General features: G+C 49.8%; 12 non-coding genes across 12 annotated transcripts; all 12 read left to right on the top strand.

The window, feature by feature from the left end:
- Positions 1-8,814: 8,814 nt before the first annotated feature.
- On the top strand, positions 8,815-8,886 carry Trnat-agu (transfer RNA threonine (anticodon AGU)). The gene has a single exon. It is a non-coding gene; the product is annotated as a tRNA-Thr (tRNA).
- Positions 8,887-11,746: 2,860 nt separating this feature from the next.
- Positions 11,747-11,818, top strand: Trnat-agu (transfer RNA threonine (anticodon AGU)). The gene has a single exon. It is a non-coding gene; the product is annotated as a tRNA-Thr (tRNA).
- Positions 11,819-13,303: 1,485 nt separating this feature from the next.
- On the top strand, positions 13,304-13,375 carry Trnat-agu (transfer RNA threonine (anticodon AGU)). Its single transcript has one exon. It is a non-coding gene; the product is annotated as a tRNA-Thr (tRNA).
- Positions 13,376-14,406: 1,031 nt separating this feature from the next.
- Positions 14,407-14,479, top strand: Trnak-cuu (transfer RNA lysine (anticodon CUU)). The gene has a single exon. It is a non-coding gene; the product is annotated as a tRNA-Lys (tRNA).
- A 338-nt stretch (positions 14,480-14,817) lies between these two features.
- On the top strand, positions 14,818-14,889 carry Trnat-agu (transfer RNA threonine (anticodon AGU)). The gene has a single exon. It is a non-coding gene; the product is annotated as a tRNA-Thr (tRNA).
- Positions 14,890-16,338: 1,449 nt separating this feature from the next.
- Trnat-agu (transfer RNA threonine (anticodon AGU)) lies at positions 16,339-16,410 on the top strand. Its single transcript has one exon. It is a non-coding gene; the product is annotated as a tRNA-Thr (tRNA).
- Positions 16,411-17,447: 1,037 nt separating this feature from the next.
- Trnak-cuu (transfer RNA lysine (anticodon CUU)) lies at positions 17,448-17,520 on the top strand. Its single transcript has one exon. It is a non-coding gene; the product is annotated as a tRNA-Lys (tRNA).
- Positions 17,521-17,858: 338 nt separating this feature from the next.
- Trnat-agu (transfer RNA threonine (anticodon AGU)) lies at positions 17,859-17,930 on the top strand. Its single transcript has one exon. It is a non-coding gene; the product is annotated as a tRNA-Thr (tRNA).
- Positions 17,931-18,973: 1,043 nt separating this feature from the next.
- Positions 18,974-19,046, top strand: Trnak-cuu (transfer RNA lysine (anticodon CUU)). Its single transcript has one exon. It is a non-coding gene; the product is annotated as a tRNA-Lys (tRNA).
- Positions 19,047-19,384: 338 nt separating this feature from the next.
- Trnat-agu (transfer RNA threonine (anticodon AGU)) lies at positions 19,385-19,456 on the top strand. Its single transcript has one exon. It is a non-coding gene; the product is annotated as a tRNA-Thr (tRNA).
- A 1,067-nt stretch (positions 19,457-20,523) lies between these two features.
- On the top strand, positions 20,524-20,596 carry Trnak-cuu (transfer RNA lysine (anticodon CUU)). Its single transcript has one exon. It is a non-coding gene; the product is annotated as a tRNA-Lys (tRNA).
- Positions 20,597-20,934: 338 nt separating this feature from the next.
- Positions 20,935-21,006, top strand: Trnat-agu (transfer RNA threonine (anticodon AGU)). The gene has a single exon. It is a non-coding gene; the product is annotated as a tRNA-Thr (tRNA).
- Positions 21,007-21,538: the final 532 nt, after the last annotated feature.

Here is a 21,538-nt window from a genome sequence, read left to right as displayed (position 1 = left end):
TAGAAAAATTATACAAGACTGTGCTTAAACTGACACACAATATTTTTAGCGCAACGCAATCTGACTTCCAAAAATCCCTACGAAAGAATGGCCCTGACTAACATTAACCTATACGTTTCACAAATCACTTACCTCACAAAAATCTTCGTTACTCAAGCTACTGCAATACAGCGAGCGCCACTACTGCCAGATAAATAAAAGATTCAAACTATGGAAGTCACTAACTACTGAGGCACAGTTAGCAAATGAAAGGTTTTAATAGAGAACAAACAATGTATTTACCTTAATAGTCATAATATATATATATATATCAGTTCATGACACCAATTCTTACAAATTTCAAAACTCTGCCCTCTCTCTCCCCACGTCCACCACTGCTGGCGGCTCACCTCCGACTGCGCAATGCTAAGCGCTCTTAGCATCCAGCTGCCGCTGCCCGACACTACAATGGCGAGTATTACAACAATGCCAACCAGTAACATACTGCACACGTAACAGCCAGTGATTTTCATACATAGCGCTACGTGGTGGCGGCGTTACCAATAAAAAAACCTAAACAGCCAATTTACAGAGGCTCTTAATCTCAGGGTCGTGGGTTCGAGCACCACGCTGGGTGGAACGGAATTTTCTTCCGCTGCGGATGTAAATTACCGTTTTCCTGATTAACGTGATGTATTGGAAATAGCTACTTTAAACTTTGCCTACGTCTCCGTCTGTCGCAAGGAAACCGTATTTGAAGGTGAAGGTGATTTTGTAGACATGTGTGAAAGACATGCTCTGAAATGGAAGTGGTGTTGTTTGGAGAGCACATCGGTTACGTGTCAGATGTGCAGCCAAGCAGTAATGGGTCGCCATAGCTGCAAATATTAGTCGGTAATATGAAGTGTTGTCAGCTGAAGTCTGGTGATCCAGACGACCGTAAGGACGAAGTACGCAAAACTACCGCTAGGCCGCGCCTCTTTGGCTCATTGGCAAAACACTGGTCTAGTAAACCAGGGGTCATAACTTCGATCCTCACAGGATGCAGACGAATTTTGGAAATCAGTTGCGCGTCGTGGCCGTATACCAAACAGTATCTGGGATGACGAGCAATTAGCGACAGGCGTTTTATTAAGAATTACTCTCAGATGTGATTAAAGCGAATGGCGCACATAAAGCATTTGCCAAAGCAGAACAGATTGGACAACATCACACACACAGAACTAAATACCCCAATCACCACTCAAGATATCATTGCTACACTTCGCCCTAAACGCAACACTGCTCCCGGTCACGATCGTGTTACTTACCGTCACCTCCGTGAAGCTCCTGCCTCCTTCCTCTCCACATTGGCCAGGCTCTACAATGTGGTCCTGTCCACCGGCTACTACCCCGACCTGTGGAAAACCTCCCGGATCCTGATGTTCCTCAAGCCCGACAAACCGCCTTCCGCTGTCTCCTCCTACCGTCCCATCAGCCTTACCTCGGTCTTCAGCAAGGTCCTGGAATCCATTCTTACCCGCCGCCTACACAAGCACCTTCACCAACACCGCCTCCTCCCCCCTACCCAATGTGGCTTTCGGCCGTCCTTCTCAGCCGATGACCTCCTCCTTCACCTCACTCACCTCCTCTCCGAACAACTCAATTCCCGTCGTTCCGCCATCTTCCTTTCCCTCGACCTCGAACGCGCCTATGACCGTGTGTGGCATTCCGGTCTCCTTTTCAAGCTCCAAACCTTTGCTCTTCCTCTCAACTATGTCCGTCTGGTCGCTTCCTTCCTTTCCCACCGTCCTTCCTATGTCACCATCCACAACACTGATTCCTACACCTTCTACCCCTCCGCCGGTGTGCCCCAAGGTTCCGTCCTTTCCCCTCTTCTCTACCTCCTTTACACGGCAGACATGCCTCCACCTGCACCTCCCCTACACCTTCTCCAGTACGCCGATGACACTGCCTTCCTTGCCCTCGCTCCCACCCTGCAACGCTCCCAGCACCTTCTCCAATCCTATCTTGACCGGTTCACCACTTGGTGTAACCAGTGGTTGCTCAAGGTCAATCCTTCCAAGACCCAGGCGATCATTGTAGGCAAAACCACTCGTTCCTTCCGTCTCCTTGATTTCTATCTTACTATTTATGGCCGTCCCATCACCCTCACACCTACTCTCAAGTACCTTGGTGTCACCCTCGACCGTCGCCTCTCCTGGAACCCACATCTCCGGACGATCCAAGCCAAGGCACGCTCCCGCCTCCGCCTCCTTAAGCTCCTTTCTGGCCGTACATGGGGTCTGGACCCTTCCACCATCCTCTACACCTACAAGTCCCTCATCCGTCCTATCCTTTGCTATGCTCATCCCGCCTGGATCTCTGCCCCTCCTACCTTCTACAAGTCCATTCAGATCCTAGAACGCCATGCGCTCCGCCTCGCCTATCGCATCCGTCTCCCTTCCCCCACGCGGATCCTCTATGACCTGATTCCCTTCCCGCACCTCCTCCTTTTCCTCGAACGGTTACGGATCCTCTACACCTCCCGCAAGCTTGATCCTCCACACCCTCTTGTCTCTCCCATCCTCTCCCACCCCAACCCGCTGCCGCGCCTGCATTCCTATATCCCACCTGCTCTCCATCTTTACACCCTCCACACCCTCTCCCTCGGTGGCTTCCGTCAACTCCCCCTCCCTGATGATGCCCTCCTCCCCTCCATCTACCCCTCCTACCAACTTTGAGCCTTACCTTCCCTCTCCTCTCCTTTTCCTGTGGGCACCCTCTCTCCCTTCTCTCCCTCCCTCCCCTCCCCTTTCTCCTTGGGCTTCCACTCCCCCTACCCTCCCCCTTCTCCTCCATCCCTCTCCTCCACTGGCATCTTCCCCTCCCCCTCTCTCTCCTCTTCCCCACACCTTTTCCCCTTGGCAGGCCACGACTCTGCTGTCTTCCATCAGTTACTTTCATCGTCCTACGCCGAAGACCATCGCATGTGTTTGTGCCTCGACTCTCCTGCAGTGTGTTTGTGTTTCGTCGTTTGTGCTCCGCTGGTTCACGTGTGGCCATCTGCCATCTGCGTTTGTGCACCATGTTTCTCCGCTTTTATCCATTGTGCTACGCACGTGACCGACTCCGTTTTAACTCTGTTTTGTCTACTGTTTGTACCCCGCCGTCTTGATTGTTTTTATATCTCCCTCATCTCTGTTCTGTGTATACTCTGAGGCCGAAGAGCGGCATACTTGGTCCGCTGCCGGCCTACCTGTTTGTCACAGGTATTAAAATCACAATAAAGGAAAAAAAAAAAAAAAAAAAAAAAAAACAGAACAGCATACACACACATCTTCGGCGGAACTTGAGAGAGTTGCGCCTTTTGAGGATTGATTTCCGCAATCCTCGGAGCGATATGTTTAGCAGCAGAAGCAGTTCAAGTAGCGGTTCCCGTCGCGGTTCCAGCAGTTCCAACAGTTCCGGCAGCGCAGGCATCAGTGGCAGCAGCAGCAGCAGCAGCAGCAGCCGCCGCCCCCGCAGCGCGACTCCTGTCGCCGGAGCAGCCCTTCCTGCTCGCCGTTCTCGTCGCCGGCTGACGCAGTCTGCCCCGTTCGTCGTCATCGCCGCCGCCTCCGCCGAGCCCGTCCTCCTCCGCCGCCGCAGCAGCAGGGCGGGGCCCCGGACGCCGCTCCCCACCGTCGCAGCAGCAGACGCCGCTGCCGTCTTTCGCCTTCCTGGACTTGTGCAGTGTAGTGTAGTGTTCGTCTTCATCTTCGTCTTCATTGTCTGTCATCCTTGGTGTTTCTTTTTCCCTCATCCCGTTCAGTTGTTTCTTTTCACCATGACCTCCCCTACCAACACCACAACTATCACAGCCATAACTTACACCTCCCCCTCAGCAGCTGCCACCACCATTACTTGGTGTGCTCAAACACACCCCGCCCCCTACATCCCACCCCTCCTCACCCTTCCCTCCCCAGCTCCCTTTGTCGCTCCTTCTCCCCCAGCTACCTCACCTGACCCCATCCGTCCACTCTCCCATGTCACTTCATCCGCTCATGCAGCCCCCGCCAGGGTTGTGGCTCGGAGAGCCACCACCCGTGCCGCACATTCACCAGCACCAGCACCAGCACCAGCAACTGCGCCCGCACCTGCATCATCTGCAGCACCGACCCCAGCACCACTGCCGGGACCTGCCTCCCCCCACCATCTCCGGGTTGCTCCTGTACCCCGCCCCTCTTCCCATCCTGTAAAACGTCCAAGTGGCACCCTTGCCTACTCCACTCCCAAGAAATCACAGCCCCTTCCCCCTCCTCCCCCCAAAGATGCCATGGATGTCTCCCCGCCCGCCCCTTCTACTGCTTCCTCTACCACCCTCTCCTACAGATACCTCCTTTCCCATCCAGATCCCTCTCTCCTGGAGGCCCGCAACCTCACCTTGCTCCTCCACCAACACTTTCCTGGCTCCCCTATCTCCCTTCTCACCCCCCGTAGGGACTCCATCCTTATCACCTCCTCTAGCCCCACGCTCCACACCGACATCCTATCGCACATCCCCATTACCCGCTTCGGCCCCAATGCCTCTCTCGCCCCTGCTCCTTCCCCTCCCTCCTCCCGTCAACCCCAACCCCTGCGTCGCCCGCCAACCCTCACCGCCGTGATCACTCAGCTTAGTCCGAAGATCACGGAGGAGGAGGAGTTGGCAGAGCTTAAGGCGCATCCCTACCTCAATGTTCGTGCCGTTCGCCGGATCCACAACCCTGCCGGCTCCACCCGCCTTATGCGGGTTTTTTCTGAGCACGCTCCTTCGATCGACCTTCTCCTTAAGGAGGGTGCCCTCCTCTTCAACCGCCGCTACAAGGTCGACCCTTCCCGCTCCCCTCCCCAGTACATCCGATGACAGATGTGCCTGCGCTATAATGCACACCCAACATCTGAGTGCCGCGAGGCCCCTGTCTGCCCGCACTGCAAGCAAGCGCACTTCCTCCGGCAGTGCCCCAACCTTCAGTCCCCTCCATCCTGCAACACCTGTAACCTCCCTCACCCCACATACTCCCAGAAATGCAAGGCTCGACCAGCCCCTTCCACTTCTCAACTCACCGTCCCTGTCCGCCCTCTGGATGACCCTACCCCCCTGGTAACTCCCTGCGTCCCCCCCCCCCACTGCCGAGGACATCATCCGCTTTGTCACCATTGTCCTCCAAAACGTCCATCCTTTTCAGCGCCCCCACACCCTCCAGCAGATATCCTTCGCCGCACGCTCCGTGTTCCATCTCAATAACTATGCCACCTACTCCCATAACCAGGCCCACTTCACATTCTCCCGTCTTGACACCCTCATCTAAATTCCCATCATGGCGCGACAGCACCGTATCTTGTTCAATAACATCCGCTCCCCTCCTGTCAACAAGAACCTCCTTCTGCATACTCTCACAACCCACCGCGTGGTTGCCTTCCTCCTGAACGAAACCTATCTCCAGCCCCACATCACCGTCCACACCTCCCCCTTCCTCCTTCATCGCTCCGACAATACCCTCCCAATAGCGCGTGGTGGAGTCGCCATTGGCCACCACCGTCAGATCCCTGTTCGGCTGCAACCCCTCCTTCCTGTCCCCACAGAACATCTGATCCTCAGCCTCTTCTTCCCCAGCCTCACCATTTCCTGTACCAACATTTATGTCCGCTCCACTGCCCCTATTCCTTTCGACTTTCTTTCCCACATCGACCGTACCTTCTCCTCCTACGTGATTGCCGCCGACCTTAACATCCATAGTCGCTCCGCTGCCCAGCTACAGCGGTGGCATCGGTTCCTCGCCACCCTCCAAGGAGATGTCCTTCCTCTTCCCCAAAACACCTGCCCTGAATCCAATACCACTCCCGATGTTGTCCTGGCCTCCCCCAAACTCCTTGGCCGCGTAGCGGTGGACGTCCTTGATCCTATTGGCAGTGACCATCTCCCTGTCCACCTTACCATATCTGACGGTCGTCGCACCAGTCCCGACCCTCGCCTTGACCCACCCCCCAGGTATGTCCATGATTACTCCCGTGCCGACTGGAATGCCTAACAGGGTACCCTTACTGCCCGAGTCGATAGCCACCCCCTCACCTACCACCAACCTGATGACATCACCCATGCTGCGTCCTTTCTCCAGCAGACCTTATCTGAGGCCGTGGAGGCCCACATCCCTACCATCGCTATCCACCCGCACCGTCCCACTTTACCCCCACAGGCCGTTCTCCTCCTTCGAGAATCCCGTCGTCTTTACCGTGCCTTCCTTCACACGCGTGACCGGGACACACTACGACGCCACCGGCAACTCCAGAGACACATCCGGAACTTGCTCGCGGCTAAGAAATGCCGGGACTAGCGACTGACATGCACCCGTCTTAATGCTACCCTACCTCTTAACTCGTCCAAGTACTGGTCTGCCTTCCGCCGCCTTACCGGATCTAAACCCCGCCCTTACTATCCTCTCCTCCATAATGACCATCCCTTTCCAGACCACCATTTTGCCTCCTACCCTACGGGTATCTTTACCATTCCTGACGAACCCCAGTTCGATTATTCCCTCTTCCCCGATGTCCGCGATCAAACTGACACCTCTGTCCCTCCACTCGCTCCTGGCTTCCAATACTTGGACAACATTACACACACCGAACTCAATACCCCTATCACTACTCAAGACATCCTAGCTATACTCCGCACCAAATGCAACACCGCTCCTGGTCACGACCGTGTTACTTACCGTCAACTCCTTGAAGCTCCCGCCTCCTTCCTCTCCACCCTGGCCAGACTGTACAATGTGGTCTTGTCGAGCGGCTTCTACCCCGACCTGTGGAAAACCTCCCGGATCCTGATGTTCCTCAAACCTGATTAACCACATTCCGCTGTCTCCTCCTACCGTCCTATAAGCCTTACCTCGGTCTTCAGCAAGGTCCTGGAATCCATTCTTACCCCCCACATCCACCAGCACCTCCACCAGCACCGCTTCCTTCCCTCCACCCAATGTGGCTTTCGGCCATCCTTCTCTGCCGATGACCTTCTCCTTCACCTCACTCACCTCCTCTCAGAACAACTCAACTCCCGTCGCTCTGCCATCTTCCTCTCCCTCGACCTTGAACGCGCATATGACCGTGTATGGCATTCTGGTCTCCTCTTCAAGCTCCAAACCTTTGCCCTTCCCATCAACTACGTCCGTCTGGTCGCCTCCTTCATTTCCCACCGTCCTTCCTATGTCACCATCCACAACACGGATTCCTACACCTTCTACCCCTCCGCCGGTGTGCCCCAAGGCTCTGTCCTTTCCCCTCTTTTTTACCTTCTTTATACGGCGGACATGCCTCCGCCTGCACCCCCCCCTACACCTTCTCCTGTACGCCGATGACACCGCCTTCCTTGCCCTCGCCCCCACCCTGCAACGCTCCCAGCACCTTCTCCAATCCCATCTTGACCGGTTCACCTCTTGGTGTAACCAGTGGTTGCTCAAGGTCAATCCTTCCAAGACCCAGGCAATCGTCGTAGGCAGAACCACCCCTTCCTTCCGTCTCCTTGATTTCTATCTTACCATTTATGGCCGTCCTATTAATCTCACCCCCACCCTCAAGTACCTTTGCGTCACCCTTGATCGTCGCCTCTCGTGGACCCCTCATCTCCGGACAATCCAAGCCAAGGCACGCTCCCGACTCCACCTCCTCAAGCTCCTCTCTGGCCGCACATGGGGTCTGGACCCGTCCACCGTCCTCCACACCTATAAATCCCTCATCCATCCTATCCTTTGTTATGCCCATCCCGCCTGGATCTCCGCCCCTCCTACCTTTTACCAATCCCTTCATATCCTTGAACGCCATGCACTCCCCCTCGCCTATCGCATCCACCTCCATTCCCCCACGCGGATCCTCTATGACCTCATCCACTTCCCACACCTCCTCCTTTTCCTCGAACGGATACGGATCCTCTACACATCCCGCAAGCTTGATCCTCCTGATCCGCTTGTCTCACCCATCCTCTCCCACCCCAACCCGCTGCCGCGCCTGTACTCCTGTATCCCACCTGCTCTCCATCTTCACCCTCTCCACACCCTCTCCCAAGGTGGCTTCCGCCAACTCCCACTCCTGGATGATGCCCTGCTCCACTCCATCTACCCCCCCTACCAACTTTGAGCCTTGCCTTCCCTCACCTCTCCTTATCCTGTGGGCACCCTCTCTCCCTTCTCTCCCTCCCTCCTTCCCTCCTCTCCCCCTCTCCCTGTGCTTCCACACACCACCCCTCCCTCTCCCATCCTCTCCCCATTGGCATCAACCCCTCCCCCATTCCCTCCTACCCTCGCCCATTCCCTCTGGCAGGTCCCCGGCCTTACTCGTGTGACAAGTGCATCACCAACCGCCGGAGATTGCCGCCGCAGTGCTTATGTGTTTTGTCGTCCTATTAGTGCAAACGTGTCTCTTGTTCTGTGCTCCATCGTTCACGTGTGCTACTTAGTATCTCTCCGTTATGTGCTGTGTGAATCACTTTTAACTTGACTGCACCACTGTGAACAGCTTCTGTTATTTTACTCTGTTTGTCTACCGTTTTTTCTGATTAACGTGATATAATCGAAATAGCAACTTTACACTTTGCCTACGTCTCCGTCAGTCGCAAGGAAACTGTATTTGAAGGAGAAGGTGATTTTGTAGACGTGTGGAAGACATGTTCTGAAATGCAAGTGGTGTTATTTCGAGAGCACATCGTTTAAGTGTCAGATGTGTAGCCATGCATTAATGGGTCGCCATAGCTGCAAATATTAGACGGTAATATGAAGTGTTGTCAGATGAAGTCTGATGATCCAGACGACCGTAAGGACGAAGTACGAAAAAGTACCGCTAGGCCGCGCCTCTTTAGCTCAGTGGCAGAGCACTGGTCTAGTAAACCAGAGGTCGTGAGTTCGATCTCCACTGGAGGCAGACGAATTTTGGATATCAGTTGCGCGTCGTGGCCTTATAGCAAACAGTATGTGGGATGACGAACAATTAGCGAGAGGCGTTTTATTAAGAATTACTCTCAGATGTGATTAAGGCGAATGACGCAGATGAAGCATTTGCCAAAGCGGTACAGCATAAGGTGGGACGGGGCAGTCTGAAATATATTTTATAGATGTATTTCTCACATATCTGTGAGCCTTTCGCGGTCGTCGTCGTCGCCGCCACTTCTGCAGAAGTAGCAAATGGCCATCGTAGCAAATGCGGCGAGGGACGTCCTGCCTTCGATTCCGAATGCACAAAGTGTGTGGTCTAGTTTCCCAGTCTATATTTGGTAGGTCTCGTAACAAGTTGAATGTATCAAATGGGTGGGAAAGAGCAAGGGGCAGCGGCTGTGTAGAACGAAAACACAACTCCTCAGTCGTGTGAGCGTTTTGAGATGAGTCGTATATAAGTTACACTCGCTTGTCAGTGACCGTGTGGCCTAATGGATAAGGCGTCGGACTTCGTATCAGAAGATTGCGTGTTTGATTCCCCTCACGGTCGTGTTTTTCCAGTTCTGAAAAAGAAACATACCGTTTTAGTGTAGCACTTGAGCAGTACAAAACCGTGTGAATGTTGCTGTTGACCATTTTCTGCTTGGACATGCTCTTGAGCTTGAAACACGCACAACAAGAACGGTGTTAACTAGCGAATTGGATTACAGAGTGCCGTCGCCGCGAGTTTTTGACTGGCACTTGCACATCTAAAACAACGTCGGTAAGTAACTCGTTCGGCTTATGAGTCAGATCAAGTATGTGTGTTAATTTTGACGAAACTAGCTCTGCAGGTTGTCATGCAACTCTTTTACCTCTCAGAAATGATTAGGAAATAAAAGTGAACTACGTGACGAGTGTGAAGTTAGGAAAACATTAGGAAACATGGAGAGGTTCTGTATGGGACCAATCAACCCATACGAGTACTGTGTGACGTGCTAACCTGCACGTATTCACCGAGGCAGCGCGGCTAGTTCAGTCGGTAGAATATGAAGCTCTTAAATTCAGGGTCGTGGGTTCGAGCCCCTCGCTGGGCGGAATGGAATTTAGTTCCTCTGCAGATGTAAATTACCGTTTTTCTAATTAACGTGATGTAATGGAAATAGTAACTTTAAACTTTGCCTACGTCTCCGTCAGTCGCAAGGAAACTGTATTTGAAGGTGAAGGTGATCTTGTAGACATGTGTGAAAGACATGTTATGAAATGCAAGTGGTGTTATTTGGAGAGCACTTCGTTTACGTGTCAGATGTGTAGCCAAGCAGTAATGGGTCGCCATAGCTGCAAATATTAGACGTTAATATGAAGTGTTGTCAGCTGAAGTCTGATGATTCAGTCGACCGTAAGGACGAAGTACGCAAAAGTACCGCTAGGCCGCGCCTCTTTAGCTCAGTGGCAGAGCACTGGTCTAGTAAACCAGGGGTCTTGAGTTCGATCCCCACTGGAGGCAGACGAATTTTGGATATCAGTTGCGCGTCGTGGCCTTATAGCAAACAGTATCTGGGATGACGAACAATTAGCGAGAGGCGTTTTATTAAGAATTACTCTCAGATGTGATTAAGGCGAATGGCGCAGATAAAGCATTTGCCAAAGCGGTACAGCATAAGGTGGGACGGGGCAGTCTGAAATAGCCGCCGCCGCCGCCACTTCTGCAGAAGTAGCAAATGCGGCGAGGGACGCCCTGCCATCGATCCGAATGCACAAAGTGTGGGGTCTAGTTTCCCAGTCTATATTTGGTAGGGCTCGTAACAGGTTGAATGTATCAAATGGGTGGGAAAAAGCAATTGGCAGCGGCTGTGTAGAACGAAAACACAACTCCTCAGTGGTGTTAGCGTTTTGAGATGAGTCGTATATAAGTTACAATCGTTTGTCAGTGACCGTGTGGCCTAATGGATAAGGCGTCAGACTTCTTATCCGAAGATTGCGGGTTCGATTCCTCTCACGGTCGTGTTTTTCCAGTTCTGAAAAAGAAACATACCGTTTTAGTGTAGCACTTTGATTTGTACGAAACCGAGTGAATGTTGCTGTTGACCATTTTCTGCTTGGAGATGCTCTTGAGCCTGAAACACGCACAACAAGACCGGTGTTAACTAGCGAATTGGTTGGCAGAGTGCCGTCGCAGCGAGTTTTTGACTGGCACTTGTACATCTAAAACAACGTCGGAAAGTAACTCGTTCGGCTTATGAGTCACAACAAGTATGTGTGATAATTTTGACGAAACTAGCTCTGCAGGTTGTCATGCAATTCTTTTACCTCTCAGAAATGATTATGAAATAAAAGTGAACTACGTGACGAGTGTGACGTTAGGAAAACATTAGGCAACTTGGAGAGGTTCTGTATGGGACCAATCAACCCATACGAGTACTGTGTGACGTGCTAACAGGCACGTATTCACCGAGGCAGCGCGGCTAGCTTAGTCGGTAGAGCATGAGGCTCTTTATCTCAGGGTCGTGGTTTCGAGACCCACGCTGGGCGGAAGGAAATTTTGTTCCTCTGTAGATGTAAATTACCGTTTTTCTGATTAACGTGATGTAATGGAAATAGCAACTTTAAACTTTGCCTAAGTGTCCGTCAGCCGCAAGAAAACTGTATTTGAAGGTGAAGGTGATTTAGTAGAAATGTGTGAAAGACATGTTATGAAATGCAAGTGGTGTTATTTGGAGAGCACTTCGTTTACGTGTCAGATGTGTAGCCTAGCAGTAATGGGTCGCCATAGCTGCAAATATTCGACGGTAATATGAAGTGTTGTCAGCTGAAGTCTGATGATTCAGACGACCGTAAGGACGAAGTACGCAAAAGTACCGCTAGGCCGCGCCTCTTTAGCTCAGTGGCAGAGCACTGGTCTAGTAAACCAGGGGTCGTGAGTTCGATCCTCACAGGAGGCAGACGGATTTTGGATAGCAGTTGCGCGTCGTGGCCTTATAGCAAACAGTATCTGGGATGACGAACAATTAGCGAGATGCGTTTTATTAAGAATTACTCTCAGATGTGATTAAGGCGAAAGGCGCAGATAAAGCATTTGCCAAAGCGGTACAACATAAGGTGGGACGGGGCAGTCTGAAATATATTTTATAGATGTATTTCTCACATATCTCAGAGCCTTTCGCGGTCGTCGTCGTCGTCGTCGTCGTCGTCGTCGTCGTCGTCGTCGTCGTCGTCGTCGTCGTCGTCGTCGCCGCCGCCGCTACTTCTGCAGAAGTAGCAAATGGCCATCGTAGCAAATGCGGCGAGGGACGCCCTGCCATCGATTCCGAATGCACAAAGTGTGTGGTCTAGATTCCCAGTCTATATTTGGTTGGGCTCGTAACAGGTTGAATGTATCAAATGGGTGGGAAAAAGCAAGGGGCAGCGGCTGTGTAGAACGAAAACACAACTCCTCAGTGGTGTTAGCGTTTTGAGATGAGTCGTATATAAGTTACAATCGTTTGTCAGTGACCGTGTGGCCTAATGGATAAGGCGTCAGACTTCTTATCCGAAGATTGCGTGTTCGATTCCTCTCACGGTCGTGTTTTTCCAGTTCTGAAAAAGAAACATACCGTTTTAGTGTAGCACTTGAGCTGTACGACACCGAGTGAATGTTGCTGTTGACCATTTTCTGCTTGGAGATGCTCTTGAGCCTGAAACACGCACAACAAGACCGGTGTTAACTAGCGAATTGGTTGGCAGAGTGCCGTCGCAGCGAGTTTTTGACTGGCACTTGCACATCTAAAACTACGTCGGAAAGTAACTCGTTCGGCTTATGAGTCACAACAAGTATGTGTGTTAATTTTGACGAAACTAGCTCTGCAGGTTGTCATGCAATTCTTTTACCTCTCAGAAATGATTTTGAAATAAAAGTGAACTACGTGACGAGTGTGACGTTAGGAAAACATTAGGCAACATGGAGAGGTTCTGTATGGGACCAATCAACCCATACGAGTACTGTGTGACGTGCTAACAGGCACGTATTCACCGAGGCAGCGCGGCTAGCTTAGTCGGTAGAGCATGAGGCTCTTTATCTCAGGGTCGTGGTTTCGAGACCCACGCTGGGCGGAAGGAAATTTTGTTCCTCTGTAGATGTAAATTACCGTTTTTCTGATTAACGTGATGTAATGGAAATAGCAACTTTAAACTTTGCCTAAGTGTCCGTCAGTCGCAAGGAAACTGTATTTGAAGGTGAAGGTGATTTAGTAGAAATGTGTGAAAGACATGTTATGAAATGCAAGTGGTGTTATTTGGAGAGCACTTCGTTTACGTGTCAGATGTGTAGCCAAGCAGTAATGGGTCGCCATAGCTGCAAATATTCGACGGTAATATGCAGTGTTGTCAGCTGAAGTCTGATGATTCAGACGACCGTAAGGACGAAGTACGCAAAAGTACCGCTAGGCCGCGCCTCTTTAGCTCAGTGGCAGAGCACTGGTCTAGTAAACCAGGGGTCGTGAGTTCGATCCTCACAGGAGGCAGACGGATTTTGGATAGCAGTTGCGCGTCGTGGCCTTATAGCAAACAGTATCTGGGATGACGAACAATTAGCGAGATGCGTTTTATTAAGAATTACTCTCAGATGTGATTAAGGCGAAAGGCGCAGATAAGGCATTTGCCAAAGCGGTACAACATAAGGTGGGACGGGGCAGTCTGAAATATACTTTATAGATGTATTTCTCACATATCTCAGAGCCTTTCGCGGTCGTCGTCGTCGTCGTCGTCGTCGTCGTCGCCGCTACTTCTGCAGAAGTAGCAAATGGCCATCGTAGCAAATGCGGCGAGGGACGCTCTGCCTCCGATTCCGAATGCACAAAGTGTGTGGTCTAGTTTCCCAGTCTATATTTGGTTTGGCTCGTAACAGGTTGAATGTATCAAATGGGTGGGAAAAAGCAAGTGGCAGCGGTTGTGTAGAACGAAAACACAACTCCTCAGTGGTGTGAGCGTTTTGAGATGAGTCGTATATAAGTTACACTTGCTTGTCAGTGACCGTGTGACCTAATGGATAAGGCGTCGGACTTCGTATCCGAAGATTGCGGGTTCGATTCCTTTCACGGTGGTGTTTTTCCAGTTCTGAAAAAGAAACATACCGTTTTAGAGTAGCACTTGAGCAGTACGAAACCGTGTGAATGTTGCTGTTGACCATTTTCTGCTTGGAGATGCTCTTGAGCTTGAAACACGCACAACAAGACCGGTGTTAACCAGCGAATTGGTTGGCAGAGTGCCGTCGCGCGAGTTTTTGACTGGCACCTGCAAATCTAAAACAACGTCGGAAAGTAACTCGTTCGGCTTATGACTCACATCAAGTATGTGTGTTAATTTTGACGAAACTAGCTCTGCAGGTTGTCATGCAATTCTTTTACCTCTCAGAAATGATTATGAAATAAAAGTGAACAACGTGACGAGTGTGACGTTATGAAAACATTAGGCAACATGGAAAGGTTCTGTATGGGACCAATCAACCCATACGAGTAATGTGTGACGTGCTAACAGGCACGTATTCACCGAGGCAGCGCGGCTAGCTTAGTCGGTAGAGCATGAGGCTCTTAATCTCAGGGTCGTGGGTTAGAGCCCCACGCTGTGCGGAACGGAAGTATGTTCCTCTGCTGATGTAAATTACCGTTTTTCTGATTAACGTGATGTAATGGAAATAGCAAGTTTAAACTTTGCCTACGTCTCCGTCAGTCGCAAGGAAACTGTATTTGAAGGTGAAGGTGATTTTGTAGACATGTGTGAAAGACATGTTATGAAATGCAAGTGGTGTTATTTGGAGAGCACTTCGTTTACGTGTCAGATGTGTAGCCAAGCAGTAATGGGTCGCCGTAGCTGCAAATATTCGACGGTAATATGAAGTGTTGTCAGCTGAAGTCTGATTATTCAGACGCCCGTAAGGACGAAGTACGCAAAAGTACCGCTAGGCCGCGCCTCTTTAGCTCAGTGGCAGAGCACTGGTCTAGTAAACCAGGGGTCGTGAGTTCGATCCTCACAGGAGGCAGACGGATTTTGGATATCAGTTGCGCGTCGTGGCCTTATAGCAAACAGTATCTGGGATGACGAACAATTAGCGAGAGTCGTTTTATTAAGAATTACTCTCAGATGTGATTAAGGCGAATGGCGCAGATAAAGCATTTGCCATAGCGGTACAACATAAGGTGGGACGGGGCAGTCTGAAATATATTTTATAGATGTATTTCTCACATATCTCAGAGCCTTTCGCGGTCGTCGTCGTCGTCGTCGTCGTCGTCGTCGCCGCCGCCGCTACTTCTGCAGAAGTAGCAAATGGCCATCGTAGCAAATGCGGCGAGGGACGCTCTGCCTTCGATTCCGAATGCACAAAGTGTGTGGTCTAGATTCCCAGTCTATATTTGGTTGGGCTCGTAACAGGTTGAATGTATCAAATGGGTGGGAAAAAGGAAGGGGCAGCAGTTGTGTAGAACGAAAACACAACTCCTCAGTGGTGTTAGCGTTTTGAGATGAGTCGTATATAAGTTACAATCGTTTGTCAGTGACCGTGTGGCCTAATGGATAAGGCGTCAGACTTCTTATCCGAAGATTGCGGGTTCGATTCCTCTCACGGTCGTGTTTTTCCAGTTCTGAAAAAGAAACATACCGTTTTAGTGTAGCACTTGAGCTGTACGACACCGAGTGAATGTTGCTGTTGACCATTTTCTGCTTGGAGATGCTCTTGAGCCTGAAACACGCACAACAAGACCGGTGTTAACTAGCGAATTGGTTGGCAGAGTGCCGTCGCAGCGAGTTTTTGACTGGCACTTGCACATCTAAAACAACGTCGGAAAGTAACTCGTTCGGCTTATGAGTCACAACAAGTATGTGTGTTAATTTTGACGAAACTAGCTCTGCAGGTTGTCATGCAATTCTTTTACTTCTCAGAAATGATTTTGAAATAAAAGTGAACTACGTGACGAGTGTGACGTTAGGAAAACATTAGGCAACATGGAGAGGTTCTGTATGGGACCAATCAACCCATACGAGTACTGTGTGACGTGCTAACAGGCACGTATTCACCGAGGCAGCGCGGCTAGCTTAGTCGGTAGAGCATGAGGCTCTTTATCTCAGGGTCGTGGTTTCGAGACCCACGCTGGGCGGAAGGAAATTTTGTTCCTCTGTAGATGTAAATTACCGTTTTTCTGATTAACGTGATGTAATGGAAATAGCAACTTTAAACTTTGCCTAAGTGTCCGTCAGTCGCAAGGAAACTGTATTTGAAGGTGAAGGTGATTTAGTAGAAATGTGTGAAAGACATGTTATGAAATGCAAGTGGTGTTATTTGGAGAGCACTTCGTTTACGTGTCAGATGTGTAGCCAAGCAGTAATGGGTCGCCATAGCTGCAAATATTCGACGGTAATATGCAGTGTTGTCAGCTGAAGTCTGATGATTCAGACGACCGTAAGGACGAAGTACGCAAAAGTACCGCTAGGCCGCGCCTCTTTAGCTCAGTGGCAGAGCACTGGTCTAGTAAACCAGGGGTCGTGAGTTCGATCCTCACAGGAGGCAGACGGATTTTGGATAGCAGTTGCGCGTCGTGGCCTTATAGCAAACAGTATCTGGGATGACGAACAATTAGCGAGATGCGTTTTATTAAGAATTACTCTCAGATGTGATTAAGGCGAAAGGCGCAGATAAGGCATTTGCCAAAGCGGTACAACATAAGGTGGGACGGGGCAGTCTGAAATATACTTTATAGATGTATTTCTCACATATCTCAGAGCCTTTCGCGGTCGTCGTCGTCGTCGTCGTCGTCGTCGTCGTCGTCGCCGCTACTTCTGCAGAAGTAGCAAATGGCCATCGTAGCAAATGCGGCGAGGGACGCTCTGCCTCCGATTCCGAATGCACAAAGTGTGTGGTCTAGTTTCCCAGTCTATATTTGGTTTGGCTCGTAACAGGTTGAATGTATCAAATGGGTGGGAAAAAGCAAGTGGCAGCGGTTGTGTAGAACGAAAACACAACTCCTCAGTGGTGTGAGCGTTTTGAGATGAGTCGTATATAAGTTACACTTGCTTGTCAGTGACCGTGTGACCTAATGGATAAGGCGTCGGACTTCGTATCCGAAGATTGCGGGTTCGATTCCTTTCACGGTGGTGTTTTTCCAGTTCTGAAAAAGAAACATACCGTTTTAGAGTAGCACTTGAGCAGTACGAAACCGTGTGAATGTTGCTGTTGACCATTTTCTGCTTGGAGATGCTCTTGAGCTTGAAACACGCACAACAAGACCGGTGTTAACCAGCGAATTGGTTGGCAGAGTGCCGTCGCGCGAGTTTTTGACTGGCACCTGCAAATCTAAAACAACGTCGGAAAGTAACTCGTTCGGCTTATGACTCACATCAAGTATGTGTGTTAATTTTGACGAAACTAGCTCTGCAGGTTGTCATGCAATTCTTTTACCTCTCAGAAATGATTATGAAATAAAAGTGAACAACGTGACGAGTGTGACGTTATGAAAACATTAGGCAACATGGAAAGGTTCTGTATGGGACCAATCAACCCATACGAGTAATGTGTGACGTGCTAACAGGCACGTATTCACCGAGGCAGCGCGGCTAGCTTAGTCGGTAGAGCATGAGGCTCTTAATCTCAGGGTCGTGGGTTAGAGCCCCACGCTGTGCGGAACGGAAGTTTGTTCCTCTGCTGATGTAAATTACCGTTTTTCTGATTAACTTGATGTAATGGAAATAGCAAGTTTAAACTTTGCCTACGTCTCCGTCAGTCGCAAGGAAACTGTATTTGAAGGAGAAGGTGATTTTGTAGACATGTGTGAAAGACATGTTATGAAATGCAAGTGGTGTTATTTGGAGAGCACTTCGTTTACGTGTCAGATGTGTAGCCAAACAGTAATGGGTCGCCATAGCTGCAAATATTAGACGGTAATATGAAGTGTTGTCAGCTGAAGTCTGATGATCCAGACGACCGTAAGGACGAAGTACGCAAAAGTTCCTCTAGGCCGCGACTCTTTAGCTCAGTGGCAGAGTACTGGTCTAGTAAACCAGGGGTCGTGAGTTCGATCCTCACAGGAGGCAGACGGATTTTGGATAGCAGTTGCGCGTCGTGGCCTTATAGCAAACAGTATCTGGGATGACGAACAATTAGCGAGAGTCGTTTTATTAAGAATTACTCTCAGATGTGATTAAGGCGAATGGCGCAGATAAAGCATTTGCCAAAGCGGTACAACATAAGGTGGGACGGGGCAGTCTGAAATATATTTTATAGATGTATTTCTCACATATCTCAGAGCCTTTAGCGGTCGTCGTCGTCGTCGTCGTCGTCGTCGTCGCCGCCGCCGCCGCCGCTACTTCTGCAGAAGTAGCAAATGGCCATCGTAGCAAATGCGGCGAGGGACGCTCTGCCTTCGATTCCGAATGCACAAAGTGTGTGGTCTAGTTTCCCAGTCTATATTTGGTTTGGCTCGTAACAGGTTGAATGTATCAAATGGGTGGGAAAAAGCAAGTGGCAGCGGTTGTGTAGAACGAAAACACAACTCCTCAGTGGTGTGAGCGTTTTGAGATGAGTCGTATATAAGTTACACTTGCTTGTCAGTGACCGTGTGACCTAATGGATAAGGCGTCGGACTTCGTATCGGAAGATTGCGGGTTCGATTCCTTTCACGGTGGTGTTTTTCCAGTTCTGAAAAAGAAACATACCGTTTTAGTGTAGCACTTGAGCAGTACGAAACCGTGTGAATGTTGCTGTTGACCATTTTCTGCTTGGAGATGCTCTTGAGCTTGAAACACGCACAACAAGACCGGTGTTAACCAGCGAATTGGTTGGCAGAGTGCCGTCGCGCGAGTTTTTGACTGGCACTTGCAAATCTAAAACTACGTCGGAAAGTAACTCGTTCGGCTTATGAGTCACATCAAGTACGTGTGTTAATTTTAAAGAAACTAGCTCTGCAGGTTGTCATGCAATTCTTTTACCTCTCAGAAATGATTATGAAATAAAAGTGACCAACGTGACGAGTGTGACGTTAGGAAAACATTAGGCAACATGGAGAGGTTCTGTATGGGACCAATCAACCCATACGAGTAATGTGTGACGTGCTAACCGGCACATATTCACCGAGGCAGCGCGGCTAGCTTAGTCGGTAGAGCATGAGGCTCTTAATCTCAGGGTCGTGGGTTAGAGCCCCACGCTGTGCGGAACGGAAGTATGTTCCTCTGCTGATGTAAATTACCGTTTTTCTGATTAACGTGATGTAATGGAAATAGCAAGTTTAAACTTTGCCTACGTCTCCGTCAGTCGCATGGAAACTGTATTTGAAGGTGAAGGTGATTTTGTAGACATGTGTGAAAGACATGTTATGAAATGCAAGTGGTGTTATTTGGAGAGCACTTCGTTTACGTGTCAGATGTGTAGCCAAGCAGTAATGGGTCGCCGTAGCTGCAAATATTCGACGGTAATATGAAGTGTTGTCAGCTGAAGTCTGATGATTCAGACGACCGTAAGGACGAAGTACGCAAAAGTACCGCTAGGCCGCGCCTCTTTAGCTCAGTGGCAGAGCACTGGTCTAGTAAACCAGGGGTCGTGAGTTCGATCCTCACAGGAGGCAGACGGATTTTGGATAGCAGTTGCGCGTCGTGGCCTTATAGCAAACAGTATCTGGGATGACGAACAATTAGCGAGAGTCGTTTTATTAAGAATTACTCTCAGATGTGATTAAGGCGAATGGCGCAGATAAAGCATTTGCCAAAGCGGTACAACATAAGGTGGGACGGGGCAGTCTGAAATATATTTTATAGATGTATTTCTCACATATCTCAGAGCCTTTAGCGGTCGTCGTCGTCGTCGTCGTCGTCGTCGTCGTCGTCGTCGTCGTCGTCGTCGCCGCCGCCGCCGCCGCCGCTACTTCTGCAGAAGTAGCAAATGGCCATCGTAGCAAATGCGGCGAGGGACGCCCTGCCATCGATTCCGAATGCACAAAGTGTGTGGTCTAGATTCCCAGTCTATATTTGGTTTGGCTCGTAACAGGTTGAATGTATCAAATGGGTGGGAAAAAGCAAGTGGCAGCGGTTGTGTAGAACGAAAACACAACTCCTCAGTGGTGTGAGCGTTTTGAGATGAGTCGTATATAAGTTACACTTGCTTGTCAGAGACCGTGTGACCTAATGGATAAGGCGTCGGACTTCGTATCGGAAGATTGCGGGTTCGATTCCTTTCACGGTGGTGTTTTTCCAGTTCTGAAAAAGAAACATACCGTTTTAGTGTAGCACTTGAGCAGTACGAAACCGAGTGAATGTTGCTGTTGACCATTTTCTGCTTGGAGATGCTCTTGAGCTTGAAACACGCACAACAAGACCGGTGTTAACCAGCGAATTGGTTGGCAGAGTGCCGTCGCGCGAGTTTTTGACTGGCACTTGCAAATCTAAAACTACGTCGGAAAGTAACTCGTTCGGCTTATGAGTCACATCAAGTACGTGTGTTAATTTTAAAGAAACTAGCTCTGCAGGTTGTCATGCAATTCTTTTACCTCTCAGAAATGATTATGAAATAAAAGTGACCAACGTGACGAGTGTGACGTTAGGAAAACATTAGGCAACATGGAGAGGTTCTGTATGGGACCAATCAACCCATACGAGTAATGTGTGACGTGCTAACCGGCACGTATTCACCGAGGCAGCGCGGCTAGCTTAGTCGGTAGAGCATGAGGCTCTTAATCTCTGGGTCGTGAGTTCGAGCCCCACGCTGGGCGGAACAAAATTTTGTTCTTCTGTAGATGTAAATTACCGTTTTTCTGATTAACGTGATGTAATGGAAATAGCAACTTTAAACTTTGCCTACGTCTCCGTCGGTCGCAAGGAAACTGTATTTCAAGGTGAAGGTGATTTAGTAGACATGTGTGAAAGACATGTTATGAAATGCAAGTGGTGTTATTTGGAGAGCACTTCGTTTACGTGTCAGATGGGTAGCCAAGCAGTAATGGGTCCCCATAGCTGCAAATATTAGACGGTAATATGAAGTGTTGTCAGCTGAAGTCTGATGATCCAGACTACCGTAAGGACGAAGTACGCAAAAGTACCGCTAGGCCGCGCCTCTTTAGCTCAGTGGCAGAGCGCTCGTCTAGTAAACCAGGGGTCGTGAGTTCGATCCTCACAGGAGGCAGACGGATTTTGGATAGCAGTTGCGCGTCGTGGCCTTATAGCAAACAGTATCTGGGATGACGAACAATTAGCGAGAGTCGTTTTATTAAGAATTACTCTCAGATGTGATTAAGGCGAATGGCGCAGATAAAGCATTTGCCAAAGCGGTACAACATAAGGTGGGACGGGGCAGTCTGAAATATATTTTATAGATGTATTTCTCACATATCTCAGAGCCTTTCGCGGTCGTCGTCGTCGTCGTCGTCGTCGTCGTCGTCGCTACTTCTGCAGAAGTAGCAAATGGCCATCGTAGCAAATGCGGCGAGGGACGCTCTGCCTTCGATTCCGAATGCACAAAGTGTGTGGTCTAGTTTCCCAGTCTATATTTGGTTTGGCTCGTAACAGGTTGAATGTATCAAATGGGTGGGAAAAAGCAAGTGGCAGCGGTTGTGTAGAACGAAAACACAACTCCTCAGTGGTGTGAGCGTTTTGAGATGAGTCGTATATAAGTTACACTTGCTTGTCAGTGACTGTGTGACGTAATGGATAAGGCG

The sequence above is a fragment of the Schistocerca gregaria genome, chromosome 4 (genome assembly GCF_023897955.1).
Source record: "Schistocerca gregaria isolate iqSchGreg1 chromosome 4, iqSchGreg1.2, whole genome shotgun sequence".
Lineage (NCBI taxonomy): Eukaryota > Metazoa > Arthropoda > Insecta > Orthoptera > Acrididae > Schistocerca > Schistocerca gregaria.
This window is presented reverse-complemented; position numbering and strand designations above follow the sequence as displayed.